This window comes from Leucoraja erinacea, chromosome 15 (genome assembly GCF_028641065.1).
Source record: "Leucoraja erinacea ecotype New England chromosome 15, Leri_hhj_1, whole genome shotgun sequence".
Lineage (NCBI taxonomy): Eukaryota > Metazoa > Chordata > Chondrichthyes > Rajiformes > Rajidae > Leucoraja > Leucoraja erinaceus.
The window spans coordinates 135,750-149,893 of record NC_073391.1 but is presented as its reverse complement, the minus strand read 5'-3'; the positions used below and the strand labels follow the sequence as shown (position 1 = coordinate 149,893).

Genomic DNA, 14,144 nt, shown 5'->3' with positions numbered 1-14,144 from the left:
GTAGAAGATCTGGCTCTGCGGAACAACAGGTTACTTAGAATATAGAACGGACAGCAGAGGAACAAGTTCTTCAGCTCACATGTCCATGCTGAACATGATTCCAAACTAAACTAATCTCTAAGGTAGACAAAATTGCTGGAGAAACTCATGGAGCGAAGGAAACAGGAGAAGTATTTTGGCCCGAAACATTGCCTATTTCCTTCGCTCCATGGATGCTGCCGCACCCGCTGAGTTTCTCCAGCAATTTTGTCTACCTTCGATTTTCCAGCATCTGCAGTTCCTTCTTGAACACTAAACTAATCGCAACTAATTTTTTCCTCTGTAAGCTTTTACTATCCTGCATTATATTCTTGGCTAGCTTACATTCGTACCTCATCTTCTCTCCCTGTATTCCCTTTTCAGTTATCTTCTGTTGCTCTTTAAATATTACCCAATGCTCTGGCTTCCCACTCACCTTTGCTATGTTGTACTTCTTATCTTTTATTTTTATACTGTCCCTGACTTCTCTTGTCAGCCACGGTCGCCCCTTACTCCCCTTGGAATCTTTCTTCCTCTTTGGAATGAGCTAATCCTGCACGTTCTGTATTATTCCCAGAAATACCTGCCATTGTTATTCCACTGTCATCACTCGCTAGGGTGTCTTCCCAGTTAACTTTGGCCAACTCCTCCCTCATGTGGGAGGAAAGTAGAGATCTTGGAGAAAAACCATTAGCATTATCAACTGCCTTGCAATCAACATTGATCAGAAAGTCAGCTGGATCAGCTGAGTAAATACTGTGCTTAATAGTGCAGGCAGAAGACTGGATTTCTGCAACAAGTGACTTGCCTCCGAAAGGGCCTGTCCCACCAGCATGCGACTACATGCGGCGAGCGTGACCTAACGTGGTCGCTTGAGCTGTACGGCCTCGCGGGGCCGGTCCCACTTCGATCGCCGGAGCCATATGGAGTTGTGCGGAGCTGGTCCCGACATCACGCGGGGCTCCGAAAAACTGACACTGTCCAAAAATTCCGCGTGGCAATGGCCTGTCGGCCCGCAGCCGCTTTGAGGCCGTACGCAGCACCTCGACGCCTAACGGCGTACGCAGTGTCTTGACGCCGTACGCAGCGTCTTGACAGCTTACGCCTAGCGCGTGGCGTTGCGCGATGATATCACCGCCCGGCGTGCCATTGCGCGATGACGTAACCGCCCGACGCCATGCGACGTCCAAATTCAGTCGGCCCGCCTCCTGCCCAGCTGATTGGTGAGTATGATGTCGGGACCAGTCCCGCACAACTCCAGACGGCTCCGCGGTTGGAAGTGGGACCGGCCCCGCGAGGCCGTACACCTCAAGCCACCACGTTTGTTTGCGCTAGACGCATGCAATCGCATGCTGGTGGGACAGGCCCTTTACACCAGGCCTAAATTGGGTATATGAATTCATTCTACTTGCCTGGATAAGTGCAGCTCCAATAACCCTCAAGAAATGTGGGCGGAAATAGGGTGGCACAGTGGCGTAGTGGTAGAGCTACTGCCTTACAGGGCCAGCGACCTGGGTTGATGCTGACCACGGGTGTTGTCTGTATGGAGTTTGTATGTTCACCCCATGACCTGCGTGGGTTTTCTTCAAGATCTTTAGTTTCATCCCACACTTCAAAGATGTACAGGTTTTTAGGTTAATTAGCTTGGTATAATTCTAAATTGTTCCTAGTGTGTGTACGATAATGTTAGTGTGTGGGGATCGCTGGTCGGTGCGGACTCAGTGGGCCGAGGGGCCTGTTTCCACACTGTTTCCCTAAACTAAAATAATTTTGACATTGGACACAAAATGCTGGAGTAACTCAGCAGGATAGGCAGCTTCTCTGAAGCAATGGAATGGGTGACGTTTCAAGTCGAGTCCCTTATTAAGACATGTCGGGGGAGAAGGAGGTACATAGATAAGGAAGTGTAAGGTGTGAAAGCAGGACAAAGGGAATAGAGATCATGGAAACAGTCGAATAGATCATTGCTAGTGACAACAAAGCAAACAGAGATAATATGCAGTCAGAGATAGTAAGACTGGTCGGAGAGAGAGAGAGAGAGAGAGAGAGAGAGAGAGAGAGAGAGAGAGAGGTCAGTGTGTGAATGAGAGGGTGAGTTAAAATGCTGAGCAACTGATCGATCAGGTAGGTTTAGCCGGATTGAGTGGAGGTGTTCAGCGAAACGATCGGCAAGCCTGCGCTTGATCTCACCGATATACAGCACCTGGAACAACAGATACAGTAGATGAGGTTGGAGGAGGTGCAAGTGAACCTTGGCCTCACCTGATAAGATTATCGGGGTCCTTGAACGGAGCCGAGGGGAGCCGCTCTAAACATGCACGCAAGATGGACTCTGCATTGAACACTGCTTGCAGGAAAACCACAGAATGCTTGAAGCCGATAAAGATTGAACATCTGTATGAGCTGGCTGGCATTGACGAAGCTTCTTGAAGATGTGATCGTGCAGCTGCAGTAGAACGCTTCAATGTGGACACAGAACCCCATCACCGCTTGCCCAATCACCAACATGCCAAGAAACGCCTGAAGAGTTGTAACAGCTTCATGGAACTAGAGCCAACTGCACCAGACACCAAAACCAAACAACAGATGGCACCAGGACACCACCTGCCTTATACTACCTGGAAAGCCCTAAACCACCTCCACACTAGAGTGGGACGTTGCGGACTCAACCTGAAGAAGTGGGGCCTCTCGGACTCTGACAAGTGCAACTGTGGAGAGGTACAGACAAGGGCCCACCTTCTGATATGCGGCAGAGGCATGCACTGCAGGCGATCTCCGCAGAGGCACAGATGTGACACTGGCTGCGGCAATGCGATGGCAGAACATCGCCTGTCACACGAGCGAACCAAAGCAGGGGAAGGTACCTGGGGAGGAGGTGTTTTGTGTCGGAAGGGACGAGGTAACCAAGGAGTTGTGGTGGGAACAGTCTCTGCGGAAAGGAGTGGAGATGGGAAGATGTGGCTCGTGGGATCCTGTTGGAGGGAGCGAGAATGTCGGAGGATTATGTGCTGTATGTGATGCTGATGGGATGGAAGGTGAGGACTAGGGGGACTCTGTCCCTGTTATGAATGGGGGAGGGGGAGCAAGAGCGGAGCTGCGGGAGACCCTAGTGATGGCCTCATCTATAATGGAAGTTCCCTAAAGAATGGGGACATCTCAGATGACCTAGTATGGAACACCTCATCTTGGGCTCAGATGCGGCGTAGACGGAGGAATTGTCTGTCTGTCCCTCTACCTCCCCCCTCGACTCCATCCTCAACATTCTTTTCAGGAGAGGTAGAGGTTCTCTAGCACCTTCAATAACCTTATCTACTGTATCCACTGTTCCAGGTATGTTCCAGATAAGGGAAGAGCAGGACTGGCAGCTGAATGTTCCGGGGTACTGGAGCTTCAGGAGAGATAGGGGTGAGGGAAAAAGAGGAGGAGGGGTTGCTTTGTTGGTTAAGGAGGTGCAATTCCTCAAAAGTGTTCAGGAGGTTTTCTTAAACAGTATGTGAAGGCCCCCACGCATGCAAGGGCAACACGGGATCTAGTATTGGGAAATTGGGAAGGGCAAGTTAATGAAGTGTGTGTGGAGGAGCCTTTGGGGACCAGTGACCACAGTTCGATTAGATTTAAGATAGTTATGGACAAGGACGGAGAGGGTCCACGTGTTAAAATGCTCAACTGGGGTAAGGCCAACTTTGAGGGTATGAGAGAAGGTCTCGCTCAAGTTGACTGGAGCAGGCTATTAGCGGGGAAAGGAACATGGGCCAAGTGGGATGTTTTTAAATGGTTGCTGAAGAAAGCTCAGGATGTGTATGTCCCCGTTAGAGTGAAGGGTGAAGCAGCTGGGATCAAGTGCATCCCTGGAGGAGTTTCGGGAACTATGGAGTAAACTGAAAAAGGAAATCAGAAGGGCAAAAAGGGGCAAGGAAATAGTTCTGGCGATTAGCATTAAAAACAATCCCAAAAGATTTGATAAATACATAAGGGGGTAAAGGATAACTAGAGAGAAAGCTCTCAGGAATCAAAGCGGTCACCTCTGTGTGGAGCCACAGGAAATGGGCAATGTCAACAATGAGTATTTCTCCTCTGTATTTACCGAGTGGTTTAATGTATGTCCTGTAGTAGGATGGAGAAACTTGGGGCAGAGAATGGAAGTGTCTTGAGAGCTGTCAGGGTTATCGTCGAAGAAGTACTAAAGGTACTGTTGTGTATGAAGGTAGACAAATCTACAGGGCCTGATCAGATATATCTGAGGACATCGCGGGAAACTGGAGAGGAAATTGCGGGATCCACAGCTCTGCCCTCATTAACATTTTTGGTCACGTCTTCAAAAAAATCAGATTTGTGAGGCACGACCTCACACATATAAAACCACACCGGTAGGCGGCGCGACTCTGGTCAGCAGCGGCCTCTGCAGCCTGTCCGCGATTTTATTATTTTTTGTCTGTGTTTTTATGTAGTTTTTGTTATTTTATGTTGGGGTGTGTGTGTGGGGGGGTGGGAGTGGGGTGGGGGGGGGGGGGGGGGAACTTTTGAATCTCTCCCTGCACTGGAGACCCGACCTTTTCTCGTCGGGTCTCAGCTGTCGTTGGGGCCGCAACGAGGAGCGGCCTCCAACAGGAAGAAGCCGGGGACTCTGGTGCCGACTCACCTCACCGTCGCGGAGCTGGCCGAGACCGGAGCGGGTGGAGCGGTGGAGGAGCGTTGCCGCTGCCACTGCTGCTGCTGAGTCGGAGGCTGCTGCGGGTCTGTGGACGGCGGCACAGGGAGCCGTGGCTCCCTGGGGGGAGACCGCTTTTCGGGGCTCCTGCAACGGCGACTTCTCCCGCCCGAGTTGCGGGGTCGAAGAGCTCCTGGAGCGGGGCTTAGCACCACTGCCCCGCGCGGCTTGGAATGCGGGACTTTGCGAGCGCACACCGGGGGCTACAACATCAAGCTCCTTTCAACTCCTACAACTTTCACCTCCCCTTGTGCCGCTGCCGGTCGGAACGGCTGTTGAATGTTATTGAATGTTATTAGAGGGTTAAATTGTTCATGACATGTATTTTTAATTTTAATTGCTATTTATTTTGTAACGAAAACTGAATGGACACTGGTTGAGAAACGTTTTTTTGTTTCCTCTGAGTATGCGAATACTCAGGAAATGACAATAAAGATTTACAATTACAATTACAATTACAATTACAAGACCCGGTGTGCGACCTCGGACCACCCGGCGTGGCTTTAATGGCCGCGGGACAATCGCCATCGCCAGCCGGGGGCTTTGACTTTGACTCTGACATTGGGGGGGAGAGAGTGCAGTGGAGAGATAAGTTTATTTGGCCTTCCATCACAGCTATGTGATGGATGTTTATGTAAAATGTAATTATGTTGTGTCTGGGGTCTATTTGTGTGTAATGTATGGCTGCAGAAACGGCATTTCATTTGGACCTCCAGGGGTCCAAATGACAATTAAATATACTCTTGATACTCTTGATACTGACTATCCCTAATCAGCCCTTGCCATCCAGATGCCTGTATAAACTATCCTTCAGAATAATCTTCAGTAATTTACCAACTTCAGATGTTAAGCTCACTGGCCTATATTTCCCAGCATTTTCCCTATAGGCCTTCTTGAATAGAGGCACAACATTTGCCATCTCTCCTGTATTTAAGGATGACTCGTAACTTTCAACCAGAAATTCCCCTCCCCTACCATAGATAAGGCTCTCACAAGGGCCTCTTCTATACCACGTAACACTGCTCTCACTCCCCATCCCCCCACTCGTAACAAGGGCAGAGTCCCCCTTGTCCTCACCTTCCACCCTACCAGCTGTCACGTACAACAAATAATCCTCCGTCAGTTTCGCCACCTCCAACGTGACCCCACCACTCGCCACATCTTCCCATCTCCCCCCTTGTCTGCTTTCCGCAGAGACTGCTCCCTCCGTAACTCCCTGGTTAATTCGTCCCTTCCCACCCGAACCACCCCCTCTCCTGGCACTTTCCCTTGCAACCGCAAGAAATGCTACACTAATCGCTTTACCTCCCCCCTTGACTCCATTCAAGGACCCAAGCAGTCTTTCCAGGTGCGACAGAGGTTCACCTGCACCTCCTCCATCCTCATCTATTGCATCCGCTGCTCTAGGTGTCAGTTGATCTACATCGGTGAGACCAAGCGTTGGCTTGGCGATCGTTTTGCCGAACACCTCCGCTCAGTTCGCAATAACCAACCTGATCTCCAGGCGGCTCAGCACTTCAACTCCCCCTCCCATTCCGAATCTGACCTTTCTGTCCTCGGCCTCCTCCATGGCCAGAGTGAGCACCACCGGAAACTGGAGGTGCAGCACCTCATATTTCGCTTGGGCAGTCTGCACCCCAGCGGGATGAACATTGACTTCTCCAATTTCAGGTATTCCTTACTTTCTCCTCCCCTTCCCAGCTCTCCCTCAGCCCAATGGCGCCACCTCTTCCTTTCTTCTTCGGAATCGGAGACAGTAAGATTGGTGGGAGAACTCGGAAGGGGATAGAGAGAGAGAGAGAGAAAGCAAGGGCCATTTAAAGTTAGAGAAGTCAATGTTCATACCGCTGGGCAGTAAACGAAATATGAGGTGCTGTTCCTCTAATTAGGGCTGGGCCTCACTCTGTTAATGGAAGAGGGCCATAGAAACATAGAAAATAGGTGCAGGAGGAGGCCATTCGGCCCTTCGAGCCAGCACCGCCATTCATTGTGATCATGGCTGATCGTCCCCAATCAACAACCCGTGCCTGCCTTCTCCCCATATCCCTCGATTCTACTAGCCCCTCGAGCTCTATCTAACTCTCTTAAATCCATCCAGTGATTTGGCCTCCACTGCCATCTGTGGCAGGGAATTGCACAAATTCACAACTCTCATGGTGAAAACGTTTTTTCTCACCTCAATCTTAAATGGCCTCTCCTTTATTGTAAAGGGCCTACCCCACTTGCATGCGACTGCATTCGTTTGGCACGACCAAAACGGAAGCGGAGTTCAGGCTAACTTAGCGGTAAGTTCGCAGTAAGTACGCGCAAAGTACGCGGTAATTACGCGCTAAGTTAGCACGTGACATTATTCGCGTCACACTTACCAATCAGCTGGGCAGGAGGCGGGCCGACTAAATTTTGTGTTGGGCGGTGACGTCATCCCGCAACGGCACGCCAGGCAGTTATGTCATCGCGCAAAGCCACGCGCTAGGCATATGCCGTCAAGACGCTGCGTATGCCCTCAATGCGTCTGCGGGCCGACAGGCCATTGGCGTGCGGAATTTTCGGGCAGTGCGGGATTTTCGGATCCCCGCGCCATGTCGGGACCAGCCCCGCACAACTGCATATGCTTCCGCGCTTGGAAGTGGGACCGGCCCCGTGCGGCTCGTATGCCTCAAGCGACCACGTTTGATCGCGCCAGACGCATGCAATCGCTTGCAAGTGGGACAGGCCCTTAAGACTGTGGCCGCTGGTTCTGGACTCACCCAACAGTGGGAACATTTTTCCTGCATCTAGCTTGTCCAGTCCTTTTATAATTTTATATGTTTCTATAAGAATCCCCCTCATCCTTCTAAACTCCAGTGAACACAAGCCTCGTCTTTTCAATCTTTCCTCATATGACAGTCCCGCCATCCCCGGGATCAATCTCGTGAACCTACGCTGCACTGCCTCAATCACAAGGATGTCCTTCCTCAAATTAGGAGACCAAAACTGTTCACAATACTCCAGATGTGGTCTCACCAGAACCTATACAACTGCAGAAGAACATCTTTACTCCTATACCGAAATCCTCTTGTCATGAAGGCCAACATTCCATTACCTTTCTTCACTGACTGCTGTACCTGTAAGATAACTTTCAGTGATAAGTGTACAAGGACGCTCAGGTCTCGCTGCACCTACCCCTTACCTAACCTAACCCCATTGAGATAATAATCTGCCCCTTTGTTTTTGCCATCAAAGTGGGTAACCTCACATTTATCTATATTATACTGCATCTGCCACACATCTGCCCACTCACTCAACCTGTCCAGGTCACCCTGCAACCTCCTAACATCCTCTTCACAGTTCACACTGCCACCCAGCTTTGTGTCATCCGCAAACTTGCTAGTGTTGCTCCTAATTCCCTCTTCCAAATCATTAATATATATGGTAAACAGTTGTGGCCCCAACACTGAGCCTTGCAGCACTCCATTCGCTATTGCCTGCCATTCTGAAAAGGACCCGTTCACTCCTACTCTTTGCTTCCGGTCTGCCAACCAATTTTCTATCCATGTCAACACCCTACCTCCAATACCATGTGCTTTAATTTTAGTAACCAATGTCCCTTGCGGGACCTTATCAAAGGCTTTCTGAAAGTCTAGATACACTATATCCACTGGCCCCACTTCATTCATTTTACTTGTAACATACTCAAAACATTCCAGAGGATGTTACTTTCATAAATCCATGCTGAGTAACCCTTTTACCGCTATCCAAATGCCCCATTATTACCTCTTTAATAATTGACTCCAGCATCTTTCCCATCACCAAATTCAGGCTAACTGGTCTGTAATTCCCCGTTTTCTCTCTGGCTCCTTTCTTGAAAAGTGGGATAACATTAGCTATCCTCCAATCCACAGGAACTGATCCTGAATCTATTGAACATTGCAAATGATCACCAATGCATCCACTATTTCAAGAGCTACCTCCCTGAGGACCCTGGGATGCAGTCCATCAGGCCCCGGGGATTTATCATTATTCAATAATAATATTTCTCGCCTAATGAAAATTTAGATATCCTTCCTCACTGTCCATGATACCACCAATATTGGTGCCATCTTAAATTTACTATCAATTGTTAATGTTCTAGAGCACCATAGTTACATAGTTCATTGAAAGTGGTGTCACAGGTAGATAGGGTGGTCAAGGAAGCTTTCTGCACCTTGGCCTTCATCAGTTAGGGTATTGAGTATAGAGGTTGGGATATGATGTTCCAGTAGTACAAGACATTGGTGAGGCCACATTTGGACTATTGTTCAGTTTTAACCTGCTGTATGACACATGTTGTTAAACATGAAAAAGTGCCAAGAAGATTTACAAGGATCTTGCCAGGACTTGGGAGCCTGAGCTATAGGGGGATGTTGGGCAGGCTAAGACTACAACAACATTTAACAGACATTAGGACAGGTACAAGGATAGGAAAGGTTTAGAGGGCTATGGGCAAATGCAGCAGGTGGAACAAAAGTAGATTGGACATCTTGGTCGCATGGGCATGTTGGGCCGAAGAGCTTGTTTCCTTGGTGTATGACTCTGACTCTGACTCTTGTGATGAAGAATTTTCTTATCGAGTCCACACCACAAGATAAAAAATTGTTCAGCCAGAGCTGAACACACTTCTCGGCATCTGCATACAATGGCGTCTTGCTCTTCTTGTGATTGTTGAGCTTCTTGTGCCTCGTGGAACCAGGGCCGCGACGTGAACGCTCTTTCCTTGACCCCACTCTGACACTATGACTTTACCAAACAGTAGTGGTCTCAGAACTGACCGCTGTGGCACTCCACTGGTCACAGGCGTTCTATTAGAAAACTACCTTTCACAACTGTCCTTTGACTCCGTCCACCAAGCCAATTTTGAATCCAGTTGGCTAGCTCACCTTGGATCCAGGAGATCTGACCTTCCATCTATCCTACCACGCGGGACCTTGTGAAAGATCTCTTAAAATGTATATGTACATCTTCCACTGCCTACCCTCATCAATCCTCTTGGTTGTAGAGTGTGTTGACAGCTCTTGAACCCCCCCTCCCCCCCCTCCCCACTCCCCCTTTGTTCATCTTTGACTTCAGCACCACCTTCCGGTACTTACTCCATCTTCCCACAATCTTATTATATTCCAAAATTGATCATCCTTGGCCCTGAATATACTCTGTGACTGTGTTCCAACAGTCCTCTGCAGCAGAGAGCTCCACATTTCCTGACCTTCCTGGTGAAGAACCTTCTCCTGTGCAGTGTGGCTGAACTTTACACCGAGTTAGCATGGGGCCAGTTCCATTTCACTTGAGCAGCTGAGAGGAGGAGCCGTGCCAGAGTTTGAAGAAGCAGCAGTAAGCATGGAGTGGAATGGAAAACTTTATGGAACACTTTCTTGTCACATGTGACTCGGCACAGTGAGATTCTTTGCACGCATACCTGGTGACTGCTCCTAGTGGTGTGTAGAAGGAGTGCAGGTGTTTGCAGAGTATGCGTTGGGAGAGGCTCTGTGTTGAGGTGTAAGTGCTTTGTTCAGGTAAGTGCTGAATCTTTGGCTCAGGACACTTGGGCCAGGTGGCTAAGGCAGGGTGACAGTAAGGTAAGGTTTATTTTTGTGTGACTTCCTTGGTCTGACAGAAATGGTCTTATAGTGCAATAGAATTAAGACACAGGTCTGCTTCTCCTGCAGGACTTGGTAAGTCAGGGAGACATCCATTGGGGAAATGTGTCCAGTTAAAGCTGCTGACTGATTGTGTGAGGGAATTGGAGGTGTAGCTACGTAACGCAGAGTGTGAGAGAGTTAAGGTGAGATGGTCCCGCCAATGCTACAGGCAGAATGTAGACGGGTGATCACTAGGAACGGGAGCAGACATGACCGTCCCAAACAACTGCGCTCTGTTGCAAACTATTGCAGGGTGTGGTGGAATGACTGTGCAGAGAGCAGCAGTGAGTTCTGTGGCACTGTGCTTGGCTCTGAGGCACAGTGGGATTGGGTGAGGTCGGATAGGGCTGTAGTGATTGTAGACTCGTGAGATGGGGGGCCAAACAAGAGATTCTGTGTCAGCGAACCAAACTCCAAAAGGGTGCATTGCCTCACTGGTCCTGGCTGTATATTAATATATTGTATATTAATGATTTGGATAGGGGGATTGAAGGCTTTGTGGCCAAGTTTGCAGACGATGCTGAGATAGGTAGAGGTCAGGCAGTATAGAGGAAGCAAGGACTCTGCAGAAGGACTTGGACAGATTAGGAGAGTGGGCAGAGAAGTGGCAGATGAAATTCAGCATAGCAAAGTGTGGAGTCATGCATTTTGGTAATAAGAATAAAGGCGTAGATTATTTTCCAAATGGAGAGAGAATTTAGATATCGGAGATGCAAAGTGACTTGGGAGTGCTGGTGCAGGACTGCCAAATCGTTAATTTGCAAGTCGAATCGATGGTAAGGAAGGCAAATTCAATGCTAGCATTTATATCGTGGACTGGTATACAAAAACAGAGATGTAATGCTGAGGCTCTAAACATAGAAACATAGAAAATAGGTGCAGGAGTAGGCCATTCGGCCCTTCGAGCCTGCACCGCCATTCAATATGATCATGGCTGATCACCCAACTCAGTATCCTGTACCTGCCTTTAGCCACAAGGGCCACATCTAACTCCCTCTTAAATATAACCAATGAACTGGCCTCAACTACCTTCTGTGGCAGAGAGTTCCAGAGAGTCACCACTCTGTGTGAAAAATGTTTTCTCATCTCTGTCCTAAAGGATTTCCCCTTTATCCTTAGACTGTGGCCCCTTGTCCTGGATTTCCCCAACATCGGGAACAATCTTCCTGCATCTAGCCTGTCCAACCCCTTAAGAATTTTGTACGTTTCTATAAGATCCCCCCTCAATCTTCTAAATTCTAGCGAGTGCCAGCCGAGTCTATCCAGTCTTTCTTCATATGAAAGTCCTGACATCCCAGGAATCAGTCTGGTGAACCTTCTCTGTACTCTGTCCATGGCAAGAATGTCTTTCCACAGATTAGGAGACCAAAACTGTACGCAATACTCCTGGTGTGGTCTCACCAAGACCCTGTACAACTGCAGTAGAACCTCTCTGCTCCTAAAGCACTGGTTAGGCCGCATTTGGAATACTGTGAGTAAATTTGGGCCCCATATCTGAGGAAGGATGTGCTGGCTCCAGAGAGGGTCCAGAGGAGGTTTACGAGAATGATTCCAGGAATGAGTGGGTTAGCATATGATGAGCGTTTGACAAAACTGGGCCTGTAATCGCTGGAGTTTAGAAAGTTGAGCGGGGACCTCATTGAAACCAACAGAATAATGAAAGGCATAGATAGAGGGGATGTGGAAAGGATGTTTCCACTGGTGGGAGAGTCTGGGACAAGAGACAATAGCCTCAGAATTAAAGGATGTTCGTTTAGAAAGATGAGGAGGAACTTCTTAAGTCAGAGGGTAGTTAATCTGTGGAACTCATTGCCACATAGGGTTGTGGAGGCCAAGACAGTGGATATTTTTAAGGCAGAGACCGACAAATGGGATTAGGAGGCAGAGATTAAATGGCAGAGTAGACTCGATGGGCCAAATGGCCTAATTCTATTTCAATAATGAGAACTTGTGAACGTATGATGTGGCAGAAGAGCCGCAGAGCATTCTCAAAGGGAAGTGGAGCATGACAGATGATATAGATAAGAACATTTGATAAGGTCCCACATAGGAGATTAGTGGGTAAAATTAGGGCACATGGTATTGGGGGTAGAGTGCTGACATGGATAGAGAAGTGGTTGGCAAACTGGAAACAAAGAGTAGGGATTAATGGGTCCCTTTCAGAATAGCAGGCAGTGACTAGTGGGGTACCGCAAGGCTCGATGCTCAGACTGCAGCTATTTACAATATACATCAATGATTTAGATGAAGGGATTCATAGTAACATTAGCAAATTTGTAGATGACACAAAGCTGGGTGGCATTGTGAACTGTGAGGAGGATGCTATGAGAATGCAGGGTGACTTGGACAGGTTGGGGGAGTGGGCAGATGCGTGGCAGATGACGTTTAATGCAGATAAATAATGCAGATAAGTTACTCAACCTCTCCCTATAGCTCTGAACCTCTAGTCCTGGCAACATCCGTGTAAATCTTCTCTGTACCCTTTCCAGCTTGACTACATCTTTCCTATAACATGGTGCCCAGAATTGAACACAATGTTCTAAATGCGATCTCACCAGCATCATATACAACTGCATCATGACTTCCCAACTTCTATACTCAATACTCTGCAGAAAGCAGAAAGAGGTGGAGATGGAAAAATGTGGCTAGTGGTGGGATCCTGTTGGAGGTGGCGAAAACGTCGGAGGATAATGCCGGAGGATTATGCAACATTTTCGCCACCTCCAACGGGATCCCACTACTAGAGTGGGATCCAGACATGCTGTCTGTCCTGCTGAGTTACTCCAGCATTTTGTGTTTATCTTCACTGTAAGAGTATTGGCAGGAGTAACCGGTCAAACTAGAAATCTAACCAAGGCAGAAAATGTCAGGCTCAGCAGACTGAGTGCTTCTGGCATTTTTCATTTCAGATTTTCAGCAGCTGCAGTTTTTTTTTCCCATATAAAACTAGGTTGTGCAGACCAAACCCTTTAACATGCTGACAATTGGTTATGAGCCCATGACTACTGGACATTTTTACACATTTCTGCAAAGATGTTCGGAAAATGCTGCTGCACTTGCTACAACTTACAATGGTTCTCTGTTGAACCCCTGAAACGCCATAGATTTGCTTGTATTTATTTGAAGTCCATTCACCCGCATACATTTGGCTTTTAAAAATAGCTTATCCTCTTGCACGCTGTTAGTGCTGGTTCAGTTGATAGTGACTTGTATCCAAGTTGACGTATCTGACCAGTAAATAAAGGTGCAGTTTAATGGGATGGTCAGATGAAAGGTTCAGCTGCTTTGCTCTATAGGTGGATGTAAAAGATAAATGGCAATATCTTGAACAAGATTAGCAATGTTGTTTGTTGGTTGATAGTTCTCGGGCTTGGACAGGTTGGGAGAGTGGGCAATGAAGTGGCAAATGGAATAGAGTGAAGCATAGTGTACAGTCATGCACTTTGATAGGAGAAATAAAGGTGTAAACTACTTTTCAAATGGGGAGAGGATTGAGAAATTGGAGGTGAGGGACTTGAGAGTGCTGGTGCAGGATTCCCAAAAAGTTATTTTGCAGGTTGAGTCAGCGGTAAGGAAGGCAAATGCGATGCCAGCATTTATTTTGAATCTAAAAGCAAGGATGTAATGCTGAGGATTTATCAGGCATTGGCAAGGCCACATTTATAATATTGCGAGCAATTTGGGGCCCCATATCTGCGGAAGGATGTGCTGGCTTTAGAGAGAGTCCAGAGGAGGTTTACAAGACTGATCTAGGGGGTGATTAAGTT

General features: G+C 48.1%; 1 protein-coding gene across 6 annotated transcripts in view; it reads left to right on the top strand.

Annotated features, from left to right (window-relative positions):
- slc16a12b (solute carrier family 16 member 12b) overlaps positions 1-14,144 on the top strand; it is a 105,233-nt gene that overhangs the window by 21,853 nt on the left and 69,236 nt on the right. The window contains exon 1 of one of the 6 annotated variants that reach the window (XM_055646559.1): positions 9,973-10,251. The exons of the other annotated variants lie outside the window; for them this stretch is intronic. The gene's annotated coding sequence lies outside the window, so the exon portion shown is untranslated. Of the gene's footprint in view, positions 1-9,972; positions 10,252-14,144 lie in introns of those variants that run through there. 6 annotated transcript variants of the gene reach the window in all.